The 8,806-nt window shown below is 45.0% G+C and overlaps 1 long non-coding RNA gene across 1 annotated transcript; it reads right to left on the bottom strand.

The window, feature by feature from the left end:
- Positions 1–1,098: 1,098 nt before the first annotated feature.
- On the bottom strand, positions 1,099–7,994 carry LOC129628583 (uncharacterized). The gene is made up of 3 exons (XR_008702827.1): positions 7,792–7,994; positions 2,089–2,814; positions 1,099–1,419 (listed from the first exon to the last, which is right to left on the bottom strand). It is a non-coding gene; the product is annotated as an uncharacterized LOC129628583 (long non-coding RNA).
- Between the last annotated feature and the right edge of the window lie 812 nt (positions 7,995–8,806).

The following is an 8,806-nucleotide window of genomic DNA, read 5'->3' as shown; positions in this document are numbered from 1 at the left end:
ATCCCTGTTTGGGGAACTAAGATACAGCATGCTGCACAATGCAGCCAAAAACAAAAAAACCCAAGATACAAAAACAAAACAAAGAACATAATCCGCATTTCTTGAATAATTAGTGAAATTGTGCATCTTTTCACATGCTCATTTGTATATCTTCTTTGAAAAAATGCCTATTCAGTTCTTCTGCCCTTTTTCATTGGGTTGTTTGTTTTTTTGATATGGAGTTATTTGAGTTGTTTGTATATTTTGGATATTAATCCCTTATCCATCATGTTATTTGCAGTTATTTTCCCCCACACCTTAGGTTATCTTTTCATTTCTGTCAATGGTATACTTTGCTGTGCCAACATTGTTAAGTTTAGTTGGTTTTATTTTTGCTTTTATTTCTTTTGCTTTAGGAGACTGAGCCAAGAAAATACTGCTATGCTTTATGTCAGTGTTCTGCCTATGTTCTCTTCTTGGAGTTTTATGGTTTCCATTCTTATATTTAGTCTTTAAGCCATTTTGGGTTTACTTCAACAATAGGCTATCACCTCACACCTGTCAGAATGGCTATCCTAAAAAAAGTGTACAAATAAGAAACATTGGGTAGGACGTACACTACTGATTGGAATGTAAATTGGTGTAGCCATTATGGAGAACACTATTATATAGTTTCCTTAAAAAAACTAAAAATAGAAGTACCATATGATCCAGGAATTCCATTCCTGGGTATATATCCAGAAAAACTGAAAATTCTAATTCAGAAAGACACAGGCACCCCAGTGTTCATAGCAGCACTATTTACAATAGCCGAGACAGGGAAGCAACACCAGTGCCCATCAACAGATGACTGAATTAAGAATATGTTCTATGGAAACTTCCTGGGCAGTGGTTAGGACTCTGTGCTTCACTGCAGGGCGCCTGGGTTCAATCCCTGCTCGGGGAACTAAGATCCCACAAGCTGCACAGCACATCCAAAAAAAAAAAAAATGTGCTCTCTCTATGGATATGTATGAATATTACTCAGCCATGAAAAATGAAATAATGCATTTGCAGCAACATGAATGGACCTATTATGCTTAATAAATCAGACAGAGAAAGACGAATACTATGTGATATCACTTATATTTAAAATCTACAAAGTAATACAAATGAATGTATACGTAAAACAGAACAAACTATGGCTACCAAAGGGGAGAGGGGAGGGGGAGGGACAAATTAGGAGTATGGGATTATCAGATTCAAACTACTAGGTGTAAAATAGATAATCAATGAGGCTATACTGTATAGTACAGGGAATTATAGCCATATCTTGTAATAAACTGTATTGGAGTAAAATCTACAAAAATACTGAAGCACTATGCTGTGCTGCTCAGTCACTCCAGTCGTGTCCGACTCTGTGCGACCCCAGAGATGGCAGCCCACCAGGCTCCGCCGCCCCTGGGATTCTCCAGGCAAGAACACTGGAGTGGGCTGCCATTGCCTTCTCCAATGCATGGAAGTGAAGAGTGAAAGTGAAGTCGCGCAGTCGTGTCCGACTCCCAGCGACCCCATGGACTGCAGCCCACCAGGCTCCTCTGTCGATGGGATTTTCCAGGCAAGAGTGCTCGAGTGGGTTGCCATTGCCTTATCCGATCACTATGCTGTACAACTGATGCTAACACAATATTTTAAACCAACTATAGTTCAATTTAAAACATTTTTAAATAAACATAATCTAAATATTGAATCCTAATTGATGACATCATTCTTGCCCATATAGGATAGAAGAGCATTAATACTGATGTCTCTCACTCACTTTGAAATGCATCAAAAGAATAAGGTGGATTAATGGATGGACTGATGGATGGATAAATGAACAGATTACACAGGATTTCAGATTTTTTTTTTGTCACTGTCTTGGGAGTTAGACGGAGAAGGCAATGGCACCCCACTCCAGTACTCTTGCCTGGAAAATCCCATGGATGGAGGAGCCTGGTGGGCTGCAGTCCATGGGGTCGCTAAGAGTCGGACACGACTGAGCGACTTCACTTTCACTTTTCACTTTCATGCATTGGAGAAGGAAATGGCACCCCACTCCAGTGTTCTTGCCTGGAGAATCCCAGGGACAGGGGAGCCTGGTGGGCTGACGTCTATGGGGTCACACAGAGTCCGACACGACTGAAGTGACTTAGCAGTAGCAGTGGAAGTTAGAGCTCTTACTCCAATCTCTTCCTAAGCTGCCTCTTCCTTTCCTTCTTTTCTTTCCCTGGAACTAAAAGTTCTGGGTTTTTTTATGCCTTACACCATGACACACTCATTTAAACATCGAGCATGCTATAAATAATGAGTTCCCAGAATGCTGGCACTGCAAAGAAAATGATTCTCAGGAATTTCCAAGTTGGATGGTTAGGACACCCTGGCTCTGTTGAGAATTTTCCTCAGGGCCTCCAACACTTCCTTGTTCCTCAGGCTGTAGGTAAGAGGGTTCAACATGGGGATCACCGTTGTGATCCGGCCGGAATGATCTCTCAGATACATGAAGATGAGGGTTCCAAAGAAGAGTGACACCACAGTGAGGTGGGAGGTGCATGTGGAGAAGGTCTGCAGCGTGGTGACCGACGAGCAGCAGACATCCGGGAGCAAGAGGTGACTCCGAAGGGGTGCATGGGGGTCTGGTGCTGGGGAGCCATGCGGGTCAGGATGATCAGGCCCACGGTCCCCAACAGGTGACCAGATAGATGAACAGGAACAGGAGGAAGAGAGGCAGGGCCCGTGCAGGGCAGTCAGTGAGGGCGGCGAGGAGGAATTCCGTCACAAAGGTAAGGTTCTTCTCTGCCACGAAGCCAGGGGTACCTGAGAAGGTGAGGATGAGAAGCAAGGTATGCAACTGTACATGGGATTTCAATCTCTTTCTGGTTTGCCATATCGAGCATGTCTTGTGGACAAAATCCAGGTGCTATGTGGGGGCTTCAGAGAGGACTGGTCTGAACTCTTACATCCGAGGCAGTTCTGTGACATGGAGTCATCTTGGTATGTCAAGAAAACCAGTACTGGTGAAGATTTTCAGAAAAGCAGTGCTTTATTCCCTACTGGCTGTGTAAACCCCTGCACACAGATAACCACTCAACCAGGATTTCCCTCTCTCTCCAATAGGGGTTGATACCTGGGCTCCTGCCTCCCACTGAAATATCTATCTCAGGACTCCTTCCCTCTTTTTCCTCTATGACCATAGCTCCTCCCTGATTTCAAACCCTCTTCATTTCTTGCCTGGATCAAAACAAGAGCCTTGTAACTAACAGCTTCCCCTGCCCTGCAGCCGGCTTCTTGCCAGTTCTTCCTCGGTGTAGCCAGAGTGATACTTCTAAAACTTTAATAGAATCCCTCTTCATTCCCCTGTTAAAAAATCCAGCCATAGAACTTCTCTGGTGGTTCAGTGGTTAAGAATCCACTTGCCAATGCAGGAGACATGAGTTCGATCCCCGGTCTGGGAAGATTCCACCCGCCACAGAGCAACGGAGCCCATGCACCACAAGTACTGAGCCTAAACTCTGTAACAAGAGGAGCCACCGCAGTGAGAGGCCCTATCACCACACCTAGAGAGGATTGCCCAGCTCGCCTGTGTGCAGCAACAAAGACTCAATGCAGCCAATAATTGATTTAAAAACTCCAGGCATGGCGCCCCATCAAGGACAGGATGTTCTTAGACTCCTGGGTGTGTCAGGGAAAACCCTCCATGAGGTGTCCCCTACTTACTCCCTTGTGCCTCTTTCTCGCTTCTCACTCCTTGAACCCACAGCCACAGCCCACCCTCACCCTCTTCTCCAGCCGCCTGAATTATCTGTGGCTTCTCTAATCCCCCACCTTCACTCACACCTCTGTGCTTTCCGCAGGCACTACTGCTGAAGCATCTTAACTTTCGCATCCTCAGTGTCCTGCCCAAGCCTCACTCAGCTCAGAGCCTACTTCCCGCAGGAAGTCTCCTTGAGACTGTCTTCCCTGGTCAGCGTATGTGCCCCAGAGCTCAGCACGCAGTAAACCTCAACATGCTTTTGTGCAACAGACAAAGTTATCAAGAGATATAAAGCACACTGCAGAGAGAAAGGCATTGTGCAGACCTTTAAGTGATTATTTATTTTTATGAAAACATTTAAAAATAAAAACGAAACTCTTAAGAACCCAATAAAATTGATGAATATTCATAGAGATCATAAGCCATCCTTGGACTTAGCCTACCAATCTCAACAAAACAGTATGCTTACCTAACAGAAAGCTGTTGTCTTAATTAGATCCTCTTAGCTGGAGAAGGCAATGGCACCCCACTCCAGTACTCTTGCCTGGAAAATCCCATCGACAGAGGAGCCTGGTGGGCTGCAGTCCATGGGGTCGCTAGGAGTCAGACACGACTGAGCGACTTCACTTTCACTTTTCACTTTCATGCATTGGAGAAGGAAATGGCAACCCACTCCAGTGTTCTTGCCTGGAGAATCCCAGGGACGGAGGAGCCTGGTGGGCTGCCGTCTATGGGGTCGCACAGAGTCAGACACGACTGAAGTGACTTAGCAGCAGCAGCAGCTTACCAAAAATAGATTTTTTTTCACTATTTTTTAATTGGAATATGATTGCTTTACAATGTTGTATTAGTTTCTGCTGTACAATAACATGAATCAGCTATATGTATACATAAATCCTCTCCCTTGTGAGCCTTCTACCCCCTCCATCTCCTCTGGGTCATCTGAGAGGAGAAGGTGGCATGAATGGGGAGAGTGGCATTGGCATGTATACACTACCGTGTGTAAAACAGATCGCTAGCTGGGAGCTGCTATAGAGCACAAAAATAGATTCTAAAAGGACAGATATTTTCTTTAATAACAGAGTGCACATATATAGACACTATTCTAAGTGATTTATATATTAAGTCACTTAATCCCCACATTCACTTTATGAGGCAGGAACTTTTATTATCCCCACTTCACAGATGAGGCAACTGAGACAAAGTTTAAGTAACTCCATCTTGCCTCCAAGATTGCACAGCTAAAAAGGAACTGCCATTAAGAACAAAACTGCACACAGAAGCCCTATTTATCTTAAGGCAGGATTTTACATGCATCATGAGTCGATTCCAACAGCCCAAGAGGACCGGGGAAATGTCTGCCTTTACGCAGACAAGCATGAAAACCAGCTTTGCAGTCTCTCCGTATCTGAAGGCTGATGGAGACTCTTGTGCTAATGGACAGAAATTCCTTTGGCAGAGGTGCAGTGCAGGGGAGTAGAGAAGGTATTTGATCATCTTTAAAGCATTAAACTTTGGCAGCTAGGCCAGCGTTGCACTGATGTATTGGAGAGAATGATGAATCCAAGGAATTGGATCTGCTGGTCTGAACTGAGCATGAACCAAGGGGACCAGAACAGTTTCCTCACCTGAATTCCACTTCATCTTTATCCTGCAGTCCTCGTCTCTCTTTTTCACTGATTTTTCCTTTGTCTCTAAAAAGTCATTTCTCTTCCACTGCTTGAGAATCTTAAGGGTCTGGGGAGAGACCACTGTGCTGGGGAGCAGAGGGTCTGGGTAGATCTTACCCTCCCAAACCTGCTTAGTGATGACCCTGAGCAAATTACCTTATCTCTCCAGGCCTCAGTGTCCTTCCCCCTCCTCCTACACTCTACACACACACACACACACACATATTAGTGAATCAACTTGGGGACAGTAATGTCATAGCTGCCTGAAGATTGGTCCCTGCATGTATCACCCTCAAGTTCCTTGCCAGTTCTGGTCTGTCGAGCACTTACTTCTCTCTCTTCCCTTAATCTTTCTGTTTCCATGATTTCCTAAACCTGGGTCATTATATATGCCTCATTCCAGTTTTTGTTCAGTTCCAGGCTAGGAGAGGAAAGACTAGAGAAAAGCCTCTTTGTTTGGGCTCCCAACTCCAGTGCAATTAAATCTCTTTTGATTAAGACACCGATAGTCTCTGGAAGTCTGAAGTCCCCAGTCAACAGCTGGTGTGGTCTCTAAGGAAAGGCAGTTCAGTTATTTCTCACATGGATTCATAGCAAGGCTCCTGGTCCCAGTCCCAGCTCCCAAAGCCCTTCAACACACTGACTCAGTTCAGTCTGAAAAGCCTGAATCCCAGTTCTACACGGTCCCTGGAGAAGTGAGATGTCTCTGGCTTTACCTTCTCTAGTCAAAACAATGTCAGAAACTGTGCCCTCATCGGTGTGGCCACATCCTAGAAGGAATAGGGTATTTTGTAAACACGAGGCTTTGATCACATTATTCAGAAGGACACCATGGGGACTCAACACAGCGACCTCACCAAGATATATCATGTCTTCTAACTTGGCCCTGTCTGGAAGTCAGGGCTTTCACTGTCTTCCCTCTACCCTTGCTCCCTTTTTCTCCTTTAAAAACAAATGAAATCACGGGGAAAACAAAAGCCTGGCATGTTGCCCAGAGGAGAAATTGGCACATCCTTTTTGTTGGCATGGCCTTTGCCAACTCTCTGCGTCTTTTAACACTGCAGTGTTTCTTTAGCTCCAAATTCAGAGGCTTCTTGATTTAGTCACTGAATTTCAAGATGTCTCAGTTCAGAAAAGGAACTAAGGAAGATGGGAAGAACAGAATAATTATAGAATAATTGTTCTCTTGGACAATTATGAGAGCCAAGAGAAAATGATACCACCTCTATCATGGATTCATTACTGTGCTAAGCATTCTAAATGAAGAGCAGGAGATACAGAACGAAACAAATCCTTCTAAAACAGAAAACACAACGGCTGTCTACAAGGACTAGGCAACCTAGTAGGTTACATAACCATCCATCCTACAGGTAACAAGTACTGAGCTCCTAGAGAGGGATAACGAAGGTGCCGAGGGGAGTCAGGGTAAGGCAAGGTTGCCTACAGTTGGGGTAGATCAGGGATGGCTTCCCAGTGGAGGTGGACTCAGCAGGCAGTTAGGATGCAAGTGTTGGTAGGAGAATGACGGGCAAGACTCTTCAGGAAGGGGGACAACTTCACAGGGTCCAGAAAGCCTAGGGACTTCTCCCGGGACCAGCGAGGCACCGTGGTAGTGGCACAGGATGGTATTAGGCGAGTCCGGGACTAGGGTGAGGAGTGAGGCACTCAGCTCGGATGCCAAAGTTAAGGGGCACCCAAAGCTTTAGTAAACAGGATAAACAGTCATAAGATAGAGCTAAAAAATAAATCCAATTGCAAAAATCTATAATGAATGAAATATCAAGATTTTAAATAAAGAGAACCGGTATTACTAACTCTCCTCTTTCTCAGTCTCAAATAGAGTTCAACATAGCGCTGGTTCTAGGATGTCTGCTTGAAAAGGGAGAGCGAGGCCAACGGATTCAGGGCACAGGCTTAACAAGGACCATTCACTCCACTAAGGATGTTCCATTATCTGTCCTCTCTACCCTCCCCTTAGGAAAAGAAAACATAGGAAAGTCAATCAGATCTAATGCTTGCAGAGTAGCTTTAACTGTTTCAAAGCCCTCCCTTCATCGTCACAAGATCCCTGTGGGACTGAGAGAACAAACTGCCCATTGGCACTGATGAGGAAACGTGGCAAAGAGAAGCCCACGGTCTTAGAGCTACCCAGGGAGCAGACCAGAAATTGAGTCTGCCCTGGGCTCACCAGCTGCTAACGGATTCTGCCTAAGCCACAGTCCCTTCTGCCCAAAACAATGTTTTTACGACCACACACAAGACACATCCATGCCAGAGCTCACTGGGTGAAGAGGTGAGTCCTCTGGCTCATGCTGTATTAACAAATTACCTTAAAATCACAGTGACTTAACACAATGAATTTATATTTACCCTTGAAAAGACCAGTGTGGGTTGAGTCGTTCTCCGCTGCCTTGCAGCTAAGCCACTTAGAACAGGTAGACGTCAATACCGCTACTGCAGGGAAGTCTGGGAAGGGTCGCCGAGGCTGTCACTGAGGACCGGGTGTGGTCTGCCTCCCTCCCACGCACATCCCCGTGACCAGAATCCGGTCACGTGGCTCCAGTGTTACTGCTTACACAATCTAGAAAATGTAGAGAAGCACACGGGTATTTGTGCCAAGAGTTGATTGGCCTAAAATATCTGCCACGCCCCTCACCCTTCGTGCATCCTTTGTGCCGTGTAAGGTCCAGAGCTCCCCCCGGAACTCCCAAGGACGAGCAAGGGCTCACAGTTGTATCCCTGAGGCTCTGTTCTCTTGCTTCCGCTCAAGTGTTATTTACACTCTCACCCGCTTTCCATTACTTCTCACCCTCCTCCGTATCACATCACGCCAGGGTACAGCATGGCCTGTTTTCTTCATCCTTCACTCTCTTAAACAAAATCAACATGGTGTGTTTGTTTGAGTGACGGATGTTTAATAAAATTTATTGCAAGAAACTTAGGTTCACAGTGCTACACAGAAAAGGAGAAAATTAGAATTGCGTAATTGTTGCCATTGTGCTACAAATGCCCCAGCCGTGCCCATCGCAAGAAGTTGTCACCGGCTGCTCCCCAACCCCACCTGAAACCTGCCTGCTACCCATATCTTTCTCTACCGAGATCATCTTTTATTTATCTGTCTTCTCCCAGTTCCCCCATCTTCCAAATCCCCATCCAATCCAATCCACTGAGAGAAGACTCAAAATTCTTTGTATATTGTTATGCATGATAATCTAAACCTTTAATACCCAAATACCTTCCACTTAGACCATACATTAGGTTCTTAAATTCCATAATCCAGATGCCCTTTAAGATGTTTTCCTCAACAAAGGGAAATGTCTCTCCTAAATAGAAAAAAATTAGGTCAAACTCCAGTTAGCATTTAATTTTTTTTTTTTACTTTTAA

The sequence above is a fragment of the Bubalus kerabau genome, chromosome 15 (assembly GCF_029407905.1).
Source record: "Bubalus kerabau isolate K-KA32 ecotype Philippines breed swamp buffalo chromosome 15, PCC_UOA_SB_1v2, whole genome shotgun sequence".
NCBI classification, from domain to species: domain Eukaryota; kingdom Metazoa; phylum Chordata; class Mammalia; order Artiodactyla; family Bovidae; genus Bubalus; species Bubalus kerabau.
Note: the sequence above shows the minus strand (reverse complement) of the source record. Positions and strands in the feature narration are given on the sequence as shown.